Here is a 14,706-nt window from a genome sequence, read left to right as displayed (position 1 = left end):
CCTACGAAGTGAGTCATAAAAGTCTCAGGCTGTCGACCGTATTTTCAACATGGCAGATTTCTGCAGGTAAAGCACCCGTACGATTACAGAAATCAAAGTAAAATTTTAGGTTAGGCAAGAACTTCATACCAGAAATGGCTAAAACGCTGAACAGGTGCTTTGGTTTGCTAGTTTCACAAACATGGCGAAATTTTTGCCATCAAAACATTTACATATTTGTTAAAAGCATCTGTAAGATCACTATCTCAAACTCCTGCTGCAGTGAGAAGTAGACATTTTACCCATAATGCATTTCAATATAATGAATGTTTGCCCCTCAGGACAAGACAAAATCTATTTAACATGTTTAAGGTTGTGACAATTCACATGTAAACAATAGCAGGGCATTTTATAAGCAGAGATACTGTTGGTAAGCTAAATATTGGGTATTTCAAAATGCTTTGGAAAGTAGAATAAGAACTTGCCATTGACATGCAAGGCAAAAATACTGAAAAATACAGCTTCTGGCCCCTTAATATAACTATCAATATGTTGGTGTGGCAATGTGGACATTTTGCTCATTTTGGCCAAATACTGGATGAACTTTTCTGGTTTACACTGTTCTAAAAATTACAGCACTGTTTTCAAATGGTCAATGTAACTCTTTCATGCTTAGGCATGCTTTGAGAATGTCATATTGTCAGGTAAAGTTATTGGGACAAAAAGACGCTTCTGTTTACAATTTTAATGGAAAATTCATATCACCATGGAAACTGTCAAAGAAGTTACTTTTCCCTGCAATAAAATCTATCCTGCAGTAAAACTCTGTGCACAAATTTTCTGGTCCTTTTTTGAACTACTTGCCCCCTAATTTTTAGATGAAAAATTTCAGTTGACGCACAATGAAAAATTAAATTAATTTGACCTAATACAATACATTCATGTAAATGGTTTCGGTTCTACTTGTGACGCACAGTAAATGGCGCAAATACAGTGATCTGATTGGTCTAGACGTAAAATGAAGCCCTCTACTGGTTGTATCCTTGTTTTTCGTTTTTAGCAATAAGATAGTTTGAAATCAAGTTTTTATAGATTAGATGGTTTCAGTTAAAAGCAAGTGCAGTTTATATTAAAATTTTGATAAAAATTTAAATGAATACAACTAGAGAAAATGAAAACAAGGAATTTGAACGTCATCCATTATTATAATAATAATAATTATTATTATTATTATCATTATGCATTATTATCAAGATACCGCCTTGACATATGCAAAATTAGTCAAAATCAACAAATCGACATGATGAGAACTCACTTTTGTGATCATGGGCCTTCCGACATTCCATAAAATGTGACACAAAAATATGGATGGTTGGATGACTTAGGCAAAAGAAACTTTGTGATAGTTACGTTCATAATTAATTGCAAAATCGTTGTATACAGAAAACATGATTTAATATCAAAACAAAACAAACACTTTTGTGATATCTCCTTACAGTAATCAATAACAATGGCTGTGAGACCAAACTTTTGTTTGATTATCATGTTTGTTGAGAGTATAGAATAGGAGTAGAGTTAGGCACTTGTCTGGCGTTGTACATCATTGGTATAAACAATGGACAGCTCTCAGACTTCCTCAAACCTCTTCCAGTCTCCGATCTGTTCCATTACACCTTATCGCTGCATTGTCAGAGAGAGAGAGAGAGAGAGAGAGAGAGAGAGAGAGAGAGTGTATTTCACGAATTAGTTTAGTAATGTATTTGTGTAAAGCTTCTCGGCAGTCATGACGCCAGGGAAAACTGCATGCCTAAGACGTGAACTCACCTAAAAGTGTGTTATCGACTTTTTCACCAGGTTTTCCCTGTAGTTACTGTCATTTTTCTGGAAAGTGAAATTTTGTTTCCATTGCAAGGTCATGTTTAAAGGAATACCAACTTGTTTCCTAGCTCATGCCTGCATGCATATGCGTCGTTTAGCCTACAGGCATGACTTGATTTCATTCTCGGCTATGACCTTAGAAAAAAATAAGCATGCGCAGTGCGGATGATATTCCTTACCTTTGACATCAAATTCCCTTCCCCATAAAGGGAAAAGTACAAGTTTGAAATATCAGGATGAAATAATCATTTGTACATTCATCTTGACATCTTGACCGTTTACAGGAAGTTCACAATGCTGACATATTTATGAAAAACTAGTCAAAACAAAATTTGGATTGAGTATCACGCCTAAACGAGTTTCTCGGTTTTAACAATATCATGTACACATGGCGAGTTTTTAAGAAATGTAGTAGGAATGGATCTACATCCAATCCCCCAGAGCACATACAGTCAGGTTTGTTTATCGTTTGTGTTTTCATGAATCATAAACAGCCTGTAACAAATGAGTTCCGATTGCCTGCATAAAAAAGTTTGCTTCGAATAATGCACAGTTTACTTTTTGTAGGTATAGACGAGGAAAAAACACGAAAAAGTAAAAACAAATTAAACAAAAGATTTTTACGCATTGTGAAACAATTTTCCGCACGATTCTAAAAACTTGCCATGTGTACATGCTACTGTCAGACACGTTTTGAAAATGCCTGGCAAACTCTGACAAATTGCTCTGATTATTTTCTTCGCTATAATTTGTTACTTGCTGGACTATTTTATTTTCAACACATTTTGAAATTGCCTGGTGAGCTGTCGTGTCAATACATGCCTCTTATTACTCAAAATTACAAGACTGTGAATCTCTGCAGATCAATGCACAAGTTCCTTGCCGGGACAATAATAAAGTCTCTTCCCCCAAAGTTTTTGAAGACGTTTTCAAATTTGGTATAAATTGAGGCTGATTCTTCAACAGCTTTTCTAAAGACAATAGAGTCTTCGTTTCTCTCGAACAGAAGAAAAGACATTTTAGCAATTTGTTTTATGGGAGTATTTACGATCATCAGAGAAGATAATGTACATCTATATCTGGCACTAGGACTTGTGTGTTTGCTCCACATCTACATCTGGCACTAGGACTTGTGTGTTTGCTCCACATCTACATCTGGCACTAGGACTTGTGTGTTTGCTCCACATCTATATCTGGCACTAGGACTTGTGTGTTTGCTCCACATCTACATCTGGCACTAGGACTTGTGTGTTTGCTCCACATCTACATCTGGCACTAGGACTTGTGTGTTTGCTCCACATCTATATCTGGCACTAGGACTTGTGTGTTTGCTCCACATCTACATCTGGCACTAGGACTTGTGTGTTTGCTCCACATCTACATCTGACACTAGGACTTGTGTGTTTGCTTCACATCTACATCTGGCACTAGGACTTGTGTGTTTGCTCCACATCTACATCTGGCACTAGGACTTGTGTGTTTGCTCCACATCTACATCTAGCACTAGGACTTGTGTGATTGCTCCACATCTACATCTGACACAAGGACTTGTGTCTTTGCTCCACATCTATATCTGGCACTAGGACTTGTGTGTTTGCTCCACATCTATATCTGGCACTAGACTTGTGTGTTTGCTCCACATCTATATCTGCACTAGGACTTGTGTCTTTGCTCCACATCTACATCTGGCACTAGGACTTGTGTGTTTGCTCCACATCTACATCTAGCACTAGGACTTGTGTGATTGCTCCACATCTACATCTGACACTAGGACTTGTGTGTTTGCTCCACATCTATATCTGGCACTAGGACTTGTGTGTTTGCTCCACATCTACATCTGGCACTAGGACTTGTGTGTTTGCTCCACATCTACATCTGACACTAGGACTTGTGTGTTTGCTCCACATCTATATCTGGCACTAGGACTTGTGTGTTTGCTCCACATCTATATCTGGCACTAGGACTTGTGTGTTTGCTCAACATCCTTCACTTTTAGCGGCAGTTTCATAGGGTATTACGTTGAACGCATGCGCTTTGCCTCGACCCTGTGAAACTTTAAATAGTTTTAATGATAATGAGGTAATATATGCCCGTTATATAATATTATCATTAATCATTTTTGAAAAGGCAACTATGTGTTTGCCCGGTGTGTTTGCTGTATTATCTGAACTTTGCAGGACAACTTAACGTCAGAAAGCCTGCAACTGTTTCGACGATGTGCGCCCAATACTCATTCTAAACAATTTTCCAGCAGATTTGCTGTTACTACTTCTAGAGGATGCTGTTATAATTTTTGAAGCTTTACCACCGGGCACGTTTTTGTTGATATGAGTTCAAGCGAAGAAAACTGCTGATGAATGTTTTCACTTCTTCACTTACACCTTAACAAAAGCTGGTCGAAAGATACTTATGGAAAGACTATTCTTATAGAAACAGTTCTCTTTGTTGCTTTAAAGCAAAGCATTCGCGTATCTAAATAGTGATGAAATGCATTTGGATTAATGCCATGTTAATCACTGGCCAGATCAATCTTTTGAAAAATAATTCTTGAAAAGTTTATCAATGTGCTGTAATTACAAACATAGCTATTGACTGTGTACCATTACTTTACGATGAAACACTTTATATTGTTGCATTAGATTATCATTAGGTTTATTAAAAATTTAGAATCACGTGGCCCAGGACCAATTTATTTCACATCTGGCAAAATTGTAGCATTGAACTAAATGTTCCTGTTTTCAAACATTTATCTCGACATCTTGACCGGTATTAAATCAACATTAACTTAGGTACCGAAAATTGACAGTCATTTATCGGAAACACCTGTTGCCGATTCCCGCCGCCAGAATTTCAGGTCATGGGCAATTTTAGCGGTCGGTATTGCCAAATCTTTACCGAGCACATATGTCACCTAATTCTCGATACTCATGCAGCAACATACATATCCGTACTGTTAATAGTTGGTTTGACCTCTCAGAAGGAGTACACTCTCAGCACGGCCGTTAATTGCCGCAGAAAAGATATTAAAATCCCCGTAGAACAGTGCCACTCCCACACATCAAAAGGCATTTCGGCCATTTATTTTTTGCTTACTCCTTGAAAGGTAAATTTCGTTTAAAAAAGAAAATCAATCTAAATTGATGTTTGGCAGGTGTAGATTGTTCAATCTGCGGCAAAAGTAGACGCAGAATAAAATTTGTGTATTTTTGTCTTCATTTACTTTTCTGACGGGAGATCAGTAGTACTGCAGCGGCATACTTGTCGAATTCTGCCCGCATATGACCATTGAAATTCCCGCACTTCAGGTACGGAAGATAGTCAGCTCTTTATCGGGCACTTATCGCAAGCTGCCCGCTCAGAGTCATTCAATTTCACGGACCTTAGGTACGGCAGATTGTCAATCCTTTTTCGTCCAATCCACATTCTTTTGTACGGAAAATGATGACCCTATTCCGGGCACCCCTGCGGTCTACTGCCTGTTGACAGCGATTCCAATCTACACGTTTTTTGTAGGGGGATTTTTCAACTTCTTTCTCGGCATACCAGTCCCCGGCAGCCCATTGAAAGCAGTTCCAATCGTTGCACCGGCTATCCGACAATCAAATACACATATTTGTGGTACCGAAGATTGTCAGTCTTTTACCGGACACATCTGTTACCCTGCTCCCGCTGCCTGACATCCTTATTCACGCTCTTTATGTCGGGAAAATTGACAGCTCTTTATCGGAAACACCTGTCACCGATTCCCGCTGTCCGACTTTCTAGTCCTTTCCAATTTTAGAGGCCGGTATTGCTAAATCTTTACCGAGCACATTCGTCGCCTAATTCGCGATACTCATGCAGCAACATACATCCCTACTGTCAATAGTTGGTTTTCAATTAGGAGAAGTAGGGGACTTTCTTAAGCTTCTATCAGCACGGCCGTCAACTGCCTCCGGGAAGATATTAAAATCCCCGTAGAAACGTGCCAGTCCCACACATCAATAGGCATTTCCGCCGTTTAATTTTTGCTTTCTCATTGAAAGGTAAATTTCGTTTAAAAAAAATCAATCTAAATTGATGTTTGGCAGGTGTAGATTGTTCAATCTGCGGCAAAAGTAGACGCAGAATAAAATTTGTGTATTTTTGTCTTCATTTACTTTTCTGACGGGAGATCAATAGTACTGCAGCGGCATACTTGTCGAATTCTGCCCGTATATGACCATTGAAATTCCCGCACTTCAGGTACGGAAGATAGTCAGCTCTATATCGGGCACTTATCGCAAGCTGCCCGCTCAGAGTCATTCAATTTCACGGACCTTAGGTACGGCAGATTGTCAATCCTTTTTCGGGTAGAGCTTTCGCTAACTGCCCGCTGACGGCCATTCCAATCCACATTCTTTGGTACGGAAAATGATGACCCTTTTCCGGGCACCCCTGCGGTCTGCTGCCCGTTGACAGCGATTCCAATCTACGCGTTTTTTGTAGGGGGATTTTTCAACCTCTTTCTCGGCATACCAGTCCCCGGCAGCCCATTGAAAGCAGTTCCAATCGTTGCACCGGCTATCCGACATTCAAATACACATACTTGTGGTACCGAAGATTGTCAGTCTTTTACCGGACACATCTGTTACCCTGCTCCCGCTGCCTGACATCCTTATTCACGCTCTTTATGTCGGGAAAATTGACAGCTCTTTATCGGAAACACCTGTCACCGATTCCCGCTGTCCGACTTTCTAGTCCTTTCCAATTTTAGAGGCCGGTATTGCTAAATCTTTACCGAGCACATTCGTCGCCTAATTCGCGATACTCATGCAGCAACATACATCCCTACTGTCAATAGTTGGATTTCCATTAGGAGAAGTAGGGGACTTTCTTAAGCTTCTATCAGCACGGCCGTCAACTGCCTCCGGGAAGATATTAAAATCCCCGTAGAACAGTGCCAGTCCATGGATGTAAAAAATCTATTTTTTACATCCATGGCCAGTCCCACACATCAATAGGCATTTCCGCCGTTTAATTTTTGCTTTCTCATTGAAAGGTAAATTTCGTTTAAAAAAGAAAATCAATCTAAATTGATGTTTGGCAGGTGTAGATTGTTCAATCTGCGGCAAAAGTAGACGCAGAATAAAATTTGTGTATTTTTGTCTTCATTTACTTTTCTGACGGGAGATCAGTAGTACTGCAGCGGCATACTTGTCGAATTCTGCCCGCATATGACCATTGAAATTCCCGCACTTCAGGTACGGAAGATAGTCAGCTCTTTATCGGGCACTTATCGCAAGCTGCCCGCTCAGAGTCATTCCATTTCACGGACCTTAGGTACGGCAGATTGTCAATCCTTTTTCGGGTAGAGCTTTCGCTAACTGCCCGCTGACGGCCATTCCAATCCACATTCTTTGGTACGGAAAATGATGACCCTTTCCTGGCACCCCTGCGGTCTGCAGCCCGTTGAAAGCCATTCCAATCTACGCGTTTTTTGTAGGGGGATTTTTCAACCTCTTTCTCGGCATACCAGTCCCCGGCAGCCCATTGAAAGCAGTTCCAATCGTTGCACCGGCTATCCGACAATCAAATACACATACTTGTGGTACTGAAGATTGTCAGTCTTTAACCGGACACATCTGTTACCCTTCTCCACGCTGCCTGACATCCTTATTCACGCTCTTTATGTCGGGAAAATTGACAGCTCTTTATCGGAAACACCTGTCACCGATTCCCGCTGTCCGACTTTCTAGTCCTCGCCAATTTTAGAGGCCGATATTGCTAAATCTTTACCGAGCACATTCGTCGCCTAATTCTCGATACTCATGCAGCAACATACATCCGTACTGTTAATAGTTGGTTTGACCACTCAGGAGCAGTATGGGACTTTCTTAAGCTTCTATCAGCACGGCCGTCAACTGCCTCAGGGAAGATATTAAAATCCCCGTAGAACAGTGCCACTCCCACACATCAAAAGGCATTTCGGCCATTTATTTTTTGCTGACTCATTGAAAGGTAAATTTCGTTTAAAAAAGAAAATCAATCTAAGTAATTTTTGATGTTCGGCAGGTATAGATAGTTCCATCTGCGGCAAATGTAGATGCAGAATAAAATTTGTGTATTTTAGTCTTCATTTACTTTTCTGACGGTCGTCGCACTGCGCATGCTCGTTGGGGTGTCCCCCATTGAAAACATATCAACGAACGCCACACAGAGTATTTATTTATTTATTCATTCTGACATCCAACAGGCATAGCCCAATAACTGGATGCAAACAAAGAAAAATTAAAACATGAAAAAGACAAATTGCAACATGCAGAAACTAATTTAAAAGGGCACTAAACAAGTTACAACAGAGACTGACAAATATCAAAAACTCTCGGTAGTAAAATGACTATCAGCAAGAGATAATAAAACAGATGACACTTGGGTTTTAAAAGCACTAAGACTGGTAAACAAATCAATATCAAAACGATAGACACTATTTAAAAGTGACATTGCCCGAGACGAAAAACAATATTTAGACAGGTTAACGCGGTGATTTGGTATCCGGAAAAGGTCAGAAGACCTGAGACGCCTTGGGGGCACAAAGAAATTGAAGGAGCTATTAATATCTGGACAATCGGTAATGAAATTGACACACTTGTGAATAAAACAAAGATCTAAAACTTGACGATGAATAAAAAGAGGCGAAAGTTTAAAATAAGAACATAATGTAAAATAATTATCAGCATTGTACTCCATACCCTCCTTAAAACAAAGAAATTTAATAAATTTCTTCTGAACTCGTTCAATTCTATCAATGTACGACTTCTGGTGTGGAGACCACACTACCGAACAATACTCAAGGATACTCCTAACAAGTGCAATGTAAATACTTTTGATGGCAGTGGTATTAGTGAAGTCGCAGCAAGTCCGTTTAATAAAACCGACCAATTGATGTGCTCTTTTGATTGTGCAATTGATGTGATGTACAAAGCTTAGATTTTTGGAGAAATAAACACCAAGATCCTTGATGACATCAACACGTGTGATTGATTGCTTATAAAGCTTATAATTGGAATGAACCGGAATACGCTTGTTGGAGAATGAAATAACAAAACATTTTTTAAGATTTAGTTTAACTTTCCATGCTTTGCACCAATTACCAACAAGAGAGATATCTGATTGCAGTAGCCTGCAATCCGATTCAGTTTTGATGATCCGAGAAATTTCGAATCATCAGCATACAGAAACATGGTCGAATGATGGATAGACATGGGCAGGTCATTGATGTATAAAATAAATAAAAGCGGACCCATATGGGTTATGGGTTGATTTTAGTGTTTAAGATATTGGCACAAGTTAAAACGGCGGCCGATCTGTCACAAGTATTCCAACTTATCAAAGCTAACACGTAATAACCGATAAATTAATCTTAGTTAAATATTTGCCGAATATTGAACAGAAATTACACGCTGTATTCAGATCACATTTGATCATGATTTTCTTGATTTGGGCTCGGCTACTGTTATCGCTTGAGTGTACTTGAGAACACTTATCCGCAGGTGTGTTATCACAGGCCAACTGGAAATTAATAGTCTAAAATTTGACATTATTTTCATAATTATGATAAAATAATAAATTGTAATTATGAAATATTGATATCACATAACTGAGTTTGCATTTCATCTGGGTTGAGCTTCCTTTCTGCAGACCAGCACTTGATAAAATCGCTGTATGTGTATAAGCACAGTCCCTCTAGAGGGACTGTGGTATAAGCTATGTATGACATGGGCGTCCAATATACTAGGAGTATATAAAGGGGGCTTTTTTAACATGGACATATTACACAATAGGTCTGTGCGATCGGCATGATTGACTTTGGTTTATCTAGAGACCCTAAAATGATGTTCACTGTTTTCTCTATCAGCTCCTCTCCTTTTCTTCATGTTCTGACTGATCGGAGTAAATAAAATAAATGATTATATAACTTACTCTAGCCTCTTGACTCTTTATTTATTTTACATTCCATTACAAGGACGTTTATATTTCATATACACATCTTGTGATTAATTAGTGAACACAACTAATTATGCCAATCCGTTGGCTTATACGGGACTTTATGGATTGGTCACCATGGCGATAGATAGAAAAAGTAACTAAATTACATCTCTATCTTTCTCAATATCGCCATAGTAAATTGAGACCTCAATGTGAAACACAAGCAGGAAATCATGTCAATAGTTTAGAACAAAACACATTTTATAACTCTGCACATTGTGTTTTAGCTTGTTTGAAAAATGATGACTTTAAATTTCTCATCAATTGTAGCGACCTACAATGAGGAAAGAGAGCTTTTTTATATAAGTAAATACAAATTAGCACTTCTTAAGACAGTACTTGGTAGCCAATAATTTTCAATTTGGCGACAAATGAACGCGATTATCATTATACCACATGCAGTTAGTAAAATAGACTGAAGTAAGTCGCAGTCACTCATATTGGCAACTTACACTCATAAACAATCTCCAAATATTTATTGATTAAAATGCAAGGATCACCGAAGACGTCGTTACTGGCTGACACTCGGCAGGAGTTCCTACCCTCACATAGACGACTGGTGGCGCTGAAGCTATAGTCACCGACTTGCAATTTTTGTTGCCAAAAGCTGGACACACGTTTCTCTCTAACCGACAGTACACAGAGTATAAGATATGAATGGTACTACCGCGTGTACAAGACAAGGTAATAGCGTCGTGTTCACATGTGTGTTTTACGATAACGTCACCAGTAGGGAAGAAACAATCAAAAGATTAATGTTGAAGGGGGGGGGCAAGAAAGGAGAAGAGGAAAGGAAATCAGAAAAGAGGGGAAAAAGGAATCGAGAGAAAAAATATCCGTGAAAAGAGTTGTAACCAAAACTTACACATTGAAGGGTTGACCTCAACCGGTTATGATTTGCAAAGTACAAAGAATAATTGATAACATATCAAAACACAGGTGAGATCGAATTCCCTAGAATTACTTGCCCGCTATTACTTAGACACGTGACTATACAACGGTTTCTCTGAAACGAACCGTCATCCATAGTTTCCGAGATTAGCACGCATTTGTTACCCACCAGTTATTAGAGTTCATTTTAGGTATCAACTTTCAGAATTATGCCAGTCGCAATTACATTCATTGAAATGAAATTGTTGCTATCAACAGTAGGACACACAAATATGATAATAATTGTCGAATTTCTATGCTTTGGAAGTGCAATGTTAAAAATCAAAATTCACCTGATTGAACCACGCTTAGCAGCACAACCACATTAATCAGCAGTAGGCTTACTAGCATCATAAGTCCAATACAGGATAAATTTTACATTCATTGATTTGAAGTTAATTTGTCTTTTCCATTCAATGTAACACACTTATATTTAATCAGCATTATTCTTTCAAAATAAAAATACATCATATTTGTCAGTTGGAGACATTTTTCTCGGTTCAGATCCCCACTCAAAAATTCACACTGAAATATCATGATCTTCTGACACATCCCTGAATAACCAAGCAATGCGAGCCCAAAGATGTTTAAAGTTACTTAGTTATGATGTTAAACAGTCTCATAGTGTATTGTTAGACTTGCTCGTCATTCGCAAAGATCACAAGACTAGCAAGACTGAAATCTAACTGTTCTGACTACTGCGAACCGCAGTGACAATCATGCACTCAGCAATTTTCAGATAATTGATTTGTCAGGTGTGAACTTAAAAAGATCAGAGTTATTCTGATGGGGTTGGTTGATGACATTTTAGAGAAACGTTTTCGTCACAGAAATGTATTGGTGTACTGTTCTTACCAGATATTGGATATGACGTGGTCAGTAGGTTCTTGCCTAGTCTTTCAACATATTATAAACATTCGGTTACCGTACAATTTGCATTAATGTAATCATCTTAATTTCTATTTTTGAGAATTTCTCGTTTATGAAAGAAGAAGATACTTATGGTGGACAAATGTTTTATTTTGATTTTGATTTTTTCCCTGCAAGACTTAGTCAGTCAAATCAAAACGATAACATGAGGATTTTTACACCTTTTGTAGTCATCAAACAATGACAAAAATGCGTTTACTCGTGTTCAATGATGTCAAACATCGAAAAACGATAAAATGATCACACTTGATAAACTTTGTAATTTGCCGGCCACTTTTCAGATATCGGTGTATGTTGAATATACAACATATGTTAACCATGAAACCCAGCCCATGTAATTGGGTGATTTGTATGTAGTATACTGTCTGCCTGATGCTAGAAAGAGTTCATTATCAATGTCTCTGCTATCACTTTCTGTGCCATTTTCCTGCGATTTACCAAAATCTATATCTTCTGGTTCACTGTGCGCCTAGTCGTCTTCATCCAAATCATCATCATCATCATCATCATCATCATCATCATCATCATCGTCATGGTTTTGTCTGCTTTAGACTCTCCAGTAGCTGCAATAATTGTAGCCCTTGGTTGGTGGGGATTGGGGCAAGGCGCGAGCCGCACGACAGAAGCCCAATCCCCACCAACCAAGGGCTACAATTATTGCAGCTAGACTCTCCAGTATTGTTTGACACAGTAGCCGGCCAATTTTGAATTTGTCTTCCTTCGACATCTTTCTTCCAGTTGACAATTTGTGTTTGTTACAAATCCTTTGTAAAATTTAACCCCTATAGGAACCATTGATTCTAAAATTTGAGCCCATAATTTTTTGTAAAAGTAAAACCCCCTGATTTCAACCGCCCCCTCCGTTCGAAAAAAGTGAATGCTGCCGAAACAAAAGGATATTGGGTAAATGTTGCTGTGATCACTCTCTATCACCTCCATGCTGTGATAACGCTTTGTGTTACAGACAACCAGATAGGACACGGGCGTGATAAAATCTCCAATCTGAATACATCGCACACAATGTCGACGTAGCTATGAAAAGTCAGTCGACAGGACCATACCGACGAGAGTCTTGTGTCTATTTCTGCCTCTTCCAGTCCTGTGTAATCTTGCGTTAATGCATCTGATATAGTCATACAATAAGAATCATTTACTTCGAGCTATTGCAGAACCAATGTGATAAATGTCTCTGTCAGCATAGATCCTATGGTCTGTCCTAGCACAGCGAACCAGATAAGGCACACAAGTAATAACAGTAACAATCTGAAAACAATGTTTTTCGTCGATACGATGCTGCTCTGAAAAGTTAGTCAACAAGACTTACCATCGAGATATCCGTGTTTATTTTCTTCTTCTCCCTGACCCTTGTCATCTTGTGTTGATGAATTATCTGATGAAGGAGGACGAAAACTCAAGTTAGAATCAACCTAGCTATCATTAGTACAGTAAGCTCCCTCACCATCAGTGACACTATAATTGCCACTTCGCAAGCCAATTAATTAGTCATTAGTTTAATAGAGAAGCGGTCTTTAAGTGTTCAATGACATTATGCACAGAGCCTGAGGTGTAAAACGTCTGGGCTTATCTGTAATTTGACCTGCAGAACTGTTAAGAAAGGGTAACTTCCACCGAAAATACAAAAACAAATTAAAAATGAAGTAATATATCAAAGTAATACCTGAAAACATTATCTGAAAACATTATCTGTTCATCTGAAGTGTTTTTTTCTTTAAGTTTTGTTTTCAGTCTCCTGTACAGTACATGTTTTTGGAAGTCAGAGTACTAGTGTTTTTATTTTATAAAACAAATGAGCTCGCTTTTACAAGAAAAGGGTCCAATCTCAGGTGGTATAATTTTGTCGTTAACTTTAGCGAGGTTTTTGTAATTCCTTGCTTGTTTAAAGACACCTTGCTCGATGTCGATGATGGTGATCACTGTCCTGATCAGACAACGACTTATTCCCGGATGCCGGCAACTCCTCCATATTCTTACAATCTGCCGTCTGGCTTGAAGTTACATACAAGTCGGCATTGTCCCCTGGCACCAAGTTTGAAGGCCTTCATTGCCATAGCCATTACTTTCAACGTTCTCTGAGATTGAAATCAAGACTACTCGGGGTCTTTTCACTCTATAGTTCCAAAGGAATGGACTGTCTCGCATTGTTCCTCGTAATTACGTTCGGCAGCGTCTGCTGCAAGATTTTTGAGTATGCGTTGATTTTGTAGCCGCTTGTATGTACTATGATATCCAGCAAGGTGGGCAAGGTTTGTTTCAGCTAGGTCATTGTATTGGTCTTTGTTAGTACAGTGAATCTGTATATGCTAGCTGTTAAAACAACAGAGTAAGTAGAATTTAATTGATAATCATGATTAAACTATGATTCTCCGTTGACGACTAGCATATCACATGACTTAACGCGTATAGTCACAAGTGTTTTCAATCTTATTTTCGATGACTCTTAATGTTTTGATTGAAATTACAAGAACAAAATTTTTCTTCTTATATTATTCTGGAACTAAAATTAACCAAACAGTTTTCGTTGTCTTCGATTACGTGTCATCTTTTATCTTCCTAACTGCCTGTCTTTTCCATCTGTATTATGAGATTACTTAAATGAATACGAAGCATGAGCTGAGAGTAGGATTTCTCCTAATGTGCAGCATGCTCTGAAGTTTATATCTCATTGGTTGATTGTCACTATTCACAACGACTTAGAGGGTCTGTCTGTATTATTAAATTATGATAACGGTAAGATTCAGCCACCAAATTGGATAACAGCTTCCGAGACGCTGTACGTCAGCCATAGGATTGGAGTGGAACCGTAATACAGTGTATGTGTATCGTAAACCAAGACATATCGGCCGTACAGTTTTTATGAAAATCCACCTTTACGTGCGGCATTTATTGTGAAAGTACTTTAGCTGTCGAGAAGGGAGTTTCATGCGTAGTGACGTGATTCATCGATGTATGAATGCCAACTTA

This window comes from Ptychodera flava, chromosome 7 (assembly GCF_041260155.1).
Source record: "Ptychodera flava strain L36383 chromosome 7, AS_Pfla_20210202, whole genome shotgun sequence".
Classification (NCBI taxonomy): domain Eukaryota; kingdom Metazoa; phylum Hemichordata; class Enteropneusta; family Ptychoderidae; genus Ptychodera; species Ptychodera flava.
Note: the sequence above shows the minus strand (reverse complement) of the source record.